Below are 11,080 nucleotides of genomic sequence, written 5' to 3' on the forward strand. Positions count from 1 at the left end.
ATAGAAGTCACATTTTAATTAATGATCAAAGCAAAGGGCACCTGTAAGGCTGGCTAGACTCTCAAGTCTTTGATATTAGGTTTACAAACTGAAAGGACCCTTTGAGTCTCCCGTGTGTTTGCCCCTCCTTGGAGACTGGGTACATTCTACTTCTTAAAGGCAATACATTCAGCCGATCTGAACACTGAAGTTACTGGTGACAATGCCCGTTCACCTTGTAAAAGCCACTCTCTGTAATAGGCCATGCCAGGGCATGCTTGTAATGGTGCTGTTGCCCAGGGATTGGTTATGGCATAGGGTCCTGGAGCATGAGAGCATCAAGTGAGTCCCAGAAGCCGTAACGTTGACCTCTACTTACTACTATGACATGATGAAGAAAGGAACAATGTAGGGTTTCCTGAGACACTTCCAAACCAAGTGCTAATATAATTCACCATGTGCTAATATAATTCACCATGTTAGAGAAACTGGTACATCAGAACATTGACAGGTTGATGTTACATGCTATATATATTATATATATGTATATATATTGATATATTATGCCACATTATACAACATTAATATGTAACTAGTTATAAGATACAAATTAATGAGTATTGAGACATTGACACATGTAAAACTTAACGGATGAGTGAATAAAGAAAATGTGATTATATATGCACACTGGGGTGCTATTCAGCGGTCAAGAATTAACTCATGCCGTGTGCACAAAACCGGGTAGGACTGCAGCTCACCATGGCAACCAAAATAAACAAGATCCAGAAACATTTTTGCTCAAAGGTAAAGATCTAAAAATGCTGACGAAAGAGCTTTCCATGCAGAGACACTGAGTCAGAGGCGAGGAATAAGTGTGGACGAGGGAGGAGAGTAAAAGTGGTCAAGTTGTACGTGTGTGCAAGATGGCCCAAGTGAAAATCATTCTTTAAGCAACTAGTATATGCTAATAAAAGTTAGCATGCTTATAGGGTGTATGTGTATTCCATAGTGTATGAGCTACATATAATTATCATATAGAGCCTGTAATATTAAAAGTTTTACATGCTCATATATGTCAATAATTTCTATGGAGTGAACAGAACAACTGAGATCCATGAGGTTTGCACATGTGTGTCCGCAGCTTGGAGACGCCGGAACCAACTTGAAATAGTACTTTACATATTTTATAAGTGTAAAAACAAGAGCATAAAGAATAAAGCCCAGAAATAAACCCTCATAACTTGTTGCATATGGGGTCATAACAGTATTTTTTGTACAATTAGACTGGTATTTTTTTTATTGTTACCATTCTTGGTAAGAACCATTGAATGGACATGTCCCTACACCTCCTAGACTTACGGTAATTTCTCTGTCATTCAATCATTTCTAATTTTCTTCACGGCATAGAAAAATGACATGAAAGTTTTATGCGTAGAGCTGTTTGGAAAGTTCTTGGTGCGGTGTTACCAGGACAGCATTCTGAAGGTCATTCCAGGCCCCAGGTCCTCCAGTGACACAGAGGACAACAACTGCGATGCTCTTTTCAGTAGCCAGCACTGCTTCCTTACCACTCGTTTCCAGCTTAAACCTTCCCACACTTTTGATCGCTAAGGTAATTAAATGTTTTTCACGCTTTCTCAAAGAAACATTTCTATGGTCTCTTTTCTTTATCGTGTACTCTTCCTGACTAGAGTTCAAACACTGACTTATACACTCTTTACACTTAAAAAGTATAGTTCCTCATCACTGGGTCTGTTGTAAACACCTCTCTTACTTAAATTCATTTCAATTTTACCCATGAAGCTTTTTAAAACATAAAGACACATAAGCAATTTCAGTCTTGTGAAATCAAGTCTAACCTATCTTTTCTTTGTGACTCCTCCCCCCCCACAACCTATGGCTTCTTGTGTTGGGAAACCTTCCCCTACAAGCTAATAAATATATGCCTAAGTTTTCTAACTGTTTATTTCTGTTAGTTCTACTTAAATTCATAACCATTTCAGTTGAATAATTTTTGCAGCAAACACTGCAAGTGTCCACATTAATTTTTAGAATCTTCTAAGACAGATCCAAACTGAGAAATCCTGTGGCCCCACAAAGCTACTCTGGCTGGGAGGCTGGATCTCTTTCTCTCTGAGCCCCCCCCCCCTCCCCAAAGAACCACTGTAACGGGAAGCCACAGTCTGGGGTGCCAGGAACTGTAACTTTTCATGGAGGAATAATCTGACCAGAACGACCGCTCTGTGTCTCAGGAGGGTGATCGTTCAATTCAGTGCTATAATTTGAATAAAGGGAAATTTTGAAGAGCCACATGCGTCCCGTTAAGAGAAAATCTGATGAAAAGTCTCAGCTGGGTGTTTGTTATGAGCTCACTGAACCAGAGGCAGCTTTTGACATGGTTTGAAGAAAGCACCCTTAACAGTTTAACTGGTCAAAGTGGCATAATGTGCAGAAGACAGAGTCCAGCACTGGCCTCTCCATGACAGAGGGACGCAATGCAAGTGTTTAGGGCTGGAGGTCAGGAGAGTACCCAGAAGAGAACTCTCTGTCCAGTACCTACCCACCAGGAAAAGAAAGCCGCTATGAGAAACTTCAGACTCAAAACAAGAGCCCAAAGAGCTAACCAATCCTAAATAAAACAAAAAGTCAAACATTTGAGAGCCAGCATGCAACCTGCTAGACACCAATCACGCCTTCTGAACCAGAGCTCCTCCTGGTTCAGAACCTCTGAACATCCATGGGCATGCTGCCACTCCAAGTCTTCATTTATCTTGAAACCAAACGTTGGAGTCTAATTTGATTTTCTAGAAAGCAGGAAGGAAAAACCTACTGAAAGACAATCCGCCTGTAATAACAATAGAAAGAAACTCAAGAAAGTTTAAGATGGAGAACGAGGCTGGGGATGTACTTAGCAATACTTTCCTAGCCTATAGGAGGCTCTGAATTCAATTCCCCAGTGCCACAAAATGACTGGATGCATGAGTGAATACATGTCAAAGTGTAGTTATGGTTAAATTAAATAAATATCAGTGTGAGAATTAATGAGTTTCATCCAAAAATGCCTGGCGTGTGGATAGAAAGGAGAGACCAAGGGGCAGATGGGGGAATGCTTCTCTGGGGACTTACCTCTCAGTACAAACTCAACCAAAAATTCTATAAACATGGAAATAAGTGAGACTTTGCTGGCTTATGTTTATTCGGTTGCTTCTATGTTTACCTGAGTTACAGTGGCACAAACTATAGTGCCAGGCCCTTTGTGACAGTCTGGTGCGTGTCTTTACATACAATCATGACATCTGGGCACACTACAGTGTGCCTGGGTGTTTCACAGTCTAGTCCTTGCCAACTCGTGTTCGGTTACCTGGGAAATAAGTGCGTTTCATTACATTCTGTTACCTCCCCGTTTTAAAGCTCTATTGGTGTAAGGGAGTACAGAACTGATCGGGCCTTCATTCCTCAGGCTAAGCAGAGAGAGAGAGACTGCTTTTCTTGAATTCCCTTCAATTGAGCACTGTCTTCCCAAGGGCACCCACTCTTCTCCCCTAGTCCCTTAGAAGCAGAGTTAGTTGGGCGCTTGCTTCACAAGGAGGGCCAAGGGAACGCACACCTATGAGTGGCATCATTTCCTTAAGTCTCCTGAGCCAAAAGCCTAGCAGAAGTGTCAGACCTGCAGGAAAGGGGACCTTGACTGCAGAGGAACCAGCACAGACAATACACCCAAGACAAGGCTCCAAGGGCTTGTCACCTGGCATCGGTGCTCCCTTCCCCCAAGACCCACCCTTTCCTACCCTTCACAAGTCTTCAAAGGCAGGGGATCAAATCCAGCACTGTCCAAAGGTGCCTGTTTATTTTCCTCTTGATCTTCCCCTTCAGAACCTCCCTTTGAACGGGATTTACACATGCAGAATGAATAGAGATTAAGGGCAATTATGGTTTTTTTGTTTTGCTCTTAATGGCCCATGCAACCCTGAAATTTGCTCGTGAAATCTATGGCTAATACTGCGTTATTGCCTGTCTCATCTGCAGTGTGCCATATTTCATTGCTTCCAAAAGCCACTTCTGGTATTTTCTTTCAACTTCAAGCTAAAGCTTTCCTTTTCATGTGCTTTAAGTGCTGGGCACCAAGGCTAAGAATTAAAATGTCCCAGAGCTTTGAGGGAGGGAATAAGAAGTTAAGATTGCCCCCTTGAGATCCCTTGCCCACCCAAGGGTATCCATTTGAAAAAACAAAAGCCAGCAGCTGAGATGGAAGGGTCTGGGAACACATTCCTGGGCTTTAGCAGTGACACTTATGCAGAGGATGGAGTCCTGGCAGGCTGTTGGCTTTGTCTGCCTTGACAGACTATGGAGGGAAGGCCACATAGGATCCATCCCAGTGACATGGAAATGGTCACTGGGAATATTGCTTGGGCTACCTCAGTAACCTCGCCCACACCCCCCAACAGTAAAAGCCTCACAAGAACAAAGGGAATGATAAAAACAAAAAACAAACAAACAAAAAAAACCACTTAAGTAGGTGCCAAATTGTCCTGTAGTAGGAAGGTATTAGAAATTTCCTGGTCTGGCCCTTTGGCCCCCAATACCCCATCTCCTCACTAGGGACATAGTTGGGTCAATCGCCCACATTGTTTGTCAAAAAACAAATGAGAATTTTTCCTTCTGCTCATGGGTACACGTAAGCCCTTTCTCACAGGCAGATTTCATGACACAGAAACCAATCAGTACCTGGGGACTAAGTAATAAATAACATCTGTCCTGAGGTGCATCGGTGTGACTCTAGGCATGTCTGCTTCCCTCCGGCAGTACCAGGGAGCCCACGGAAATGATCTCAGTCCTGAAATCCAGAGCCTGGGCTTTCTCTCTTTATTTACATAAAAATCTTGTACCACAATGCATAGCATTACTTAGTCCTCAAATTATTGTCTGCTTGGGGGTTAAAAGATGATTGAAAAATGGCATGAAGAAATTTGAAGATTTTAAAAGTGTCTCAAATGCCTTCATGCAGATACCCTTGATTCTAATGTATTTATTATATTTTTTAATATTACATATATGTCCATATATATACACACACACAGAGACATGCAAGTACAGGAATTCTCTTAACTTTATTGGTATTTAGCAGGTGTCTACAGTGCACATAAAGGATGATGAAGCTAACACTATGTTTGACAGATGCCCCTTAGGCTCAAGAAGCATGCAACCCACCAGATGTCTTTATCTAGCACATTCAAGTCTGTCCACGAATAATTATATAACGGCTACCATTATGGATTGCTCTTCTCTCGGAATCTTGCTACTACATACAAACTACTCATCCCAACCCTCCAAAGGCAAGATGTCTTCTCTCACCTGTGGGATGAAAGTAACAAAACAGAAGTTAATTCACCTGTCCTTCCCAAGACAGGGCAGCTGATGAACATTGACTGAAGGCCATATTTCTGGGAACTCACATTGTTGCTTGATATGGAAGAAAATTGAAAGGCTGCAAGACACAAGCGATGGGAGAATGTTCTAAGCCCCGACATGAGCAGCAGAAGCCAGGATTTCCTCCCAGTGGTTAAAAAAAAAAAAAGTAAAGCTGGGAAGTGAATAATAAACACTCTCTGCCACAGGGCACTGGGATGACTTGATTTGGACTTGAGCCATGTCACTGACCCTCTGCCAATCACTAGAGGGCTGTAAGAGGGAACCTGAAATCGGGTTCCGACCAAAATGACCACAGGGTCAGTGAAACGTGTCACAAGACCTGTCCCAGCATAGCAAAATGGTGCACTGATGCCCAGTGTTGCTTTAAGGTGGTGGCCTCGCCTCCCCATTGTGGCTCTGGATTGCACAACCATGAGAAGAACAAGTAAGGAGGACTGCAGGTTCTCCACAGACACGCCCGCACTCAAGCCCCCTACCCTACAGTGCCCGTCCACATGCTACCCCTAGGCCTCTTGTTCAAGGGCAGCCAGCAGTTGTTTACTTCACACAAAGAAGAAAAAAATGTCCATGAACAAAAGCACTGCCAGGAAAGGAATCCAAGAGAAGCGCGATAAGGCAGCTTGCCTGAAACCCCAGTGATGCCACTAGTCATGTGACCTGGGGCCGACAAGCCAACCTTCTTAAGTCTTAGTCTCCTTAAATATAAAATATGCACTCTGATAACACATGACTCAAAGACTTTGTGTAATGTGCCATGTTACTCAAACCTCTGGCACCTGGCCCATACAGGGCAAGGCCACTCCATGTCTGGCCCAAATACATGCCATGTTGCAAATGGACATCCCAAAGGCCAAGCGGACAGTCACATATTGTAGACATCTTGGAAGACCTAGGCCACTTATAGGTCCATGGCAAGGCCTGGAGCATGCTCTCTGGGCCTTGGAGTTTTATTTACAAAATGGGTATCCATAGATTGACTCTTCAAGCTAAAGATGCATATACTCAGAACATAGACACTCATGTGGTCCCAGAACTAGAGACTACCATAGACACTGGAGAGACAGGCAGCCTCACCTAATAGTTTTGTCTGTATATGGCTACCTGCAGATGGCCCAAAAAGCCAATAGGTTGAAGGAGCCACAGTTTACCATCCTATTCACCTCCATGCCTTTCAAACAAGGAAGGTCTTATTTCAAAGCACAGTTTGGCTCCATTGTGGCCAGTTCTTCACAAACCATTGAGGTAATGTTTACTCACCTCACACTTTAGCACCTATTTATGAGCAGTATTTACAAGTTCCCGGTGAGCACCCGGGGGTCGTTAGTGCTATGTAAACCAAAAGCCGTCAAAACTGGTTAATCTAGACAGAGCACAGGGGTAGCTCCAAGCCAGCATGCGATGGATGGTCTGTCTCTGGGTTTTATTCAAGTGTACTGCACCTTTAATGTCAACCTAGATTTTTCAGTCCTCTTCAAGAGGCTCGCAGTAATTATAGTCAACAGTGAAGCTGAACTCAGCCCAAGAGGCAGCCCAACAGGAAACTGTGGGGAAAATTGAAAAACAAGACACAAACTCCTGTCAATTTCCAAGAACAACAACAACAACGGGGGGGAAAAAAAGGTTTAAAAAAAAAGTGGAACTTGCCCAGTGTGATAGAACAGGAGGAATGTGCAGTAGTGTGTTGGGTGTGACTGCCAGTTCTCTTTTGGTGAAAGGATGGGTGCCATCCCCAGCGGGGACCAACCTGGCAGGAGACCGGTCCACACTTTCTCCTCCAAGCCAAGCGTGCCAGCCAATCATCAGCTTATTTTTGGCTGCACAGTTAATGATCTGTTGGTGCCCACACTTTTCACTTTGTCACAACAACTGGAGCTGCAGCTGAAGCACAGCTGGCCTCTCTTTCTCCCAGCCCTATAATTTACTTTAACAGCTTTAGGGACAAGAGGAAATGGCAGGGTGCCCTGGAGCCCCACACTTGCTTCAAAAATTAGTTCCGTACCGTGCTGTATATACTCACAAGTATTTTTGGGCAAACAGTGTAGGCAGGTCTGACCCCAGTGAGCATGGGCGCTGCTGCCTCTGGGCTGCTGGAAGGGTGGGTTGCTTTGGAGAGATTGGGGGAGTCGAGTGAGTGGCTGAGTCCATCCTCTGTGGGTTTGTGTGTGTGTGTGAGCGCATATGTGCCCATGTGTGTGTGTATGTGTGAGTGAGTGAGTATGTGTACGTGTGATTGTGTGCATGAGTTCTTGTAAGTGTATATGAATGCATGTGAGTATGGGTGTGTGCATACGTGAGTTGCCTGTGTTTGTGAGTGCATGTGAATGCACATGTGAGTGTGTGTGTGTGTATGTGTGTGTGTGTACTCCTGAGAGCTAGCAGCATGCCTCCTGCGTGAATGGATATGAGTAGATCATTCCCTGCTATCTTGGGATTTAAAAGATTCCTTTGTTTTTCATTACAGTATGGTAGGTGGGCAAAAGAGAGTGATCATCATTTCCTTAAACTAATATTTCTCTGTGTTGGAAATTTTTGAATTCAATTCTCGTAAAGCTGTGTGTGTGTGTGTGTGTGTGTGTGTGTGTGTGTTGGTATGTGGTGTATGTAATGGATACACATGTGGGTGTGAGCAACTGCGCATGTATGAGTGTGAATCCATTCTTGGAGCACTGACACTAACATCAGGTGCCTTCTTCTGTCACTCTCCACTTTACCAGGGCTTCTTGCTGAACTTGGAACTCACCAGCTTGCCTCAGATATCCTGTTAGCATCTCACGAGTGATGGGATTGCAGATGGGCTACCACACCTACCTGGTCATTATATATCAGCTCTGGGGATGTGAGCTCTGGCTCTCATGCCTGCAGAGTAAGCATTCCACCCACTGGCCATCGTTCCAGCCCTTCTAGTTTTTAATAAAATCTATGATAAATTGTTATAAGCTGTGGGGCTTCTTCTGTGCTTCTGGAGAGATGCGTCCTCTATCTGACTGTATTTGGCATGCACTATCTGAAATCCCTCTAACACCCTGTCCCCTCCCCAGCCCCTTACGGCCACTACTCTGCTCTCTTTCCATGGAATCACCTTTTTTTTTCACACAATAACTTCCTTTCTGTGTCTGACTTACTTCATTCAACACAACGGTCTCTCTGTTATCACATAGGACCTGCTCTCATCCCCTGTGGCTGAACAGCACTCTGTACCACATTTCCTTTATCTGTCCAACTACTTTTTCTATTAACACAATGAATTATGATCTCAGACCTGAGGTGAAAGACCAGCAACCTCCCCGCAAGTAAGCTGTGCCTTAGAAACAATTGTGGCCTCAAGTTCATTCAGAAAAAAACCCACTGCAGGTCTTGACCACCCAGTCTTCCCAAGCCAGTCCCTTTAAGATGATGATGATGATGATGATGATGATGATGATGATGATGGTGATGGTGATAAGAAACTTGGTCCTATGGAGTAAGAGGATGTGAGGGTTGCACATGACTTTAAGGGCTGTGTCCACCTACAGCCCTGCAGTTAGATTTACCTGAGCATGACAGAGTGCTTCCTGTGCAATATCAGTCCACTGTGAGTAAGCTCTGCAGTGTCAAGTGAGGGACAGGTCACACACCACCTCTTGGCCTTGGTCAGGACTTATCTTCAATGCAACTGGAAGCCCGGTGGCCTTAGACATGGTCCAACCAGGAATTTGAAGGCTGCCGCTGGGAAGGGAGAATGCTGGAGGGGGAGACCCTGGCATTAGCCACTGAAGATAACTGAGCAGGCCACATGGCTCAGGCAGAGAAGAGATAAATTAGGAAGGCCTGAGGAGGCTTAAGTGAGGGCATTTCCTCATTGGCTTTTGAACGAGATGAATGGTAGCTTCAAGCCACTGCTAGCAGAGAAGAGTAAAGATGGTCTTGGAAAAAGAAAAATATGGTTTGGACCTAAAGCATAAATTAGTTCTTTTCCCTACTGTAAAACCTTTGGGCTACTGTATGCTCCCCACCCCCACATAGAATTTTCCAGAAATTTACCAATGGCGGGCTTCGACTCTCATCCTGCTCATCCGCGTTGCCCGCTATCCTTTAAGATCTAGCTTGCAATTCTTTGCCTAGATTTTGGCTTCCTGCACAGTACACTAAAGAAGAGACCACAGTTCCTCTCAGGATGGGCTGACTCTAGGCCTGACCCAGGAGAAGTCAGATGAGGCCAGAATTCGCTAGAGTTCCAGACAGCACTCAGAAACACACTCAGCAAGGGGCACACTGGTTTCTTAAAACACAGAGTGCTCCTCATTGCTCAGCTTGCCAAAGGCCTTCAAGCTGTATTTGATGATGCTCTGTTACCCATAAGCCACCTAAGGGGAGGCAGGGGCCTCTCTGCTCTGCCTAGGAACAGCCCTCACCAGAGTATGACTGCCTCAAGAGGAGGCATTTCCTTGAAGCATTTCATCTCTTCTCCAGGTAGACCATGTACCTCATTAACAGCACTTGGCAGTGCCGGTGACTTTGCTGTGGTTTGAATTTTGGCTGGTGCCCTGTGTGACAGCACCTACATGAAGGCCAGGCATGTCGTGTGCAGAATAAGCCTGTGACACCTCTCGGGCTACTAAGTACCAAAGCATAGCTTTCATATCTGAAAGGTATTTCTAGTGGGCTGGGCTGTTCCTTCTTGTTTGTGTCCCATGCCCTGGCCACTGGTCACTGTGGAGAAAACAGGCACTCCAGTCCTATTCATGCACTATGTGGCCACGTGGCCTTCGGTGATCAAAGCAAAAGGGGCGCAGAGCCACCATGCCAACTCCAAGGCAAGGAAGGCCTTACGTTGCACCAGCTGCTGGTGTTCATCGCAGCACACAAGATCCCTATGGTGGCAACCAGACCATGAGGGGGCTGCTCCCCAGCCTCACCTGTAAAGCAACACTCACAGAAAGAAGACCTGAGCTGACTGTGGGAGGCTTGGGTGTGCCCTGCTCCCTATGGCTTGCCCATGAAGACAGGCAACATTTAATACAGAGGTTCTCAATCTTCCTAACGCTGTGACCGTTTAGTAGAGTCCCTTGTGTTATAGTGACCCTCAACCATAAAATTATTTCCACTGCTACTTCATAACTGCAATTTGCTAGTGCTATGAATTGTAATGTCATTCTCTGTGTGTTTTTTTTTAATAGTTAGGTGACCCCTGCAAAAGGTTTGTTAGATCCAGCCCACAGGTTGTGAATGACTGTTCTAGAAATAAATGTTAGGTGTTTTTAATCAGTGACATGGGAGCTACTTGTGAGATGCATGCCTTGTTTTAGAGAAAATATGGCTATCAACTCAATTCCTAACACTGATTTTTGTCCTCCACATGACTGCCCAGACCACTCATGAACCCTCCTAGCCACACAGCTGGGAAATAGTGACTTGTTATTTTATGACTACTGTTCCCAGGCCAGGCCCGTAACTCCTGACTGTAGAGCTGTCATCCCAGTGTCGGGACGCCCTCCCTTTCTCTCTCATGTGTAATAGTCTATATTACCTGGTGCTCTCTCTTCTTAAACTCAAGGCTGGAGGAGTGGAAGGTTTGGTGAACTCAATCTCAAGTAGGATCTACCCACCTCCCCTAAAAACCAGACTTTTCATTGCCCAGGCTCCTACCCTTGGGAGAGTGTGTCTTTGGGGCCCCGTGCATCTCCTCCATACT

Source organism: Acomys minous (assembly GCF_964271855.1).
Source record: "Acomys minous genome assembly, chromosome: 18".
NCBI lineage: Eukaryota > Metazoa > Chordata > Mammalia > Rodentia > Muridae > Acomys > Acomys minous.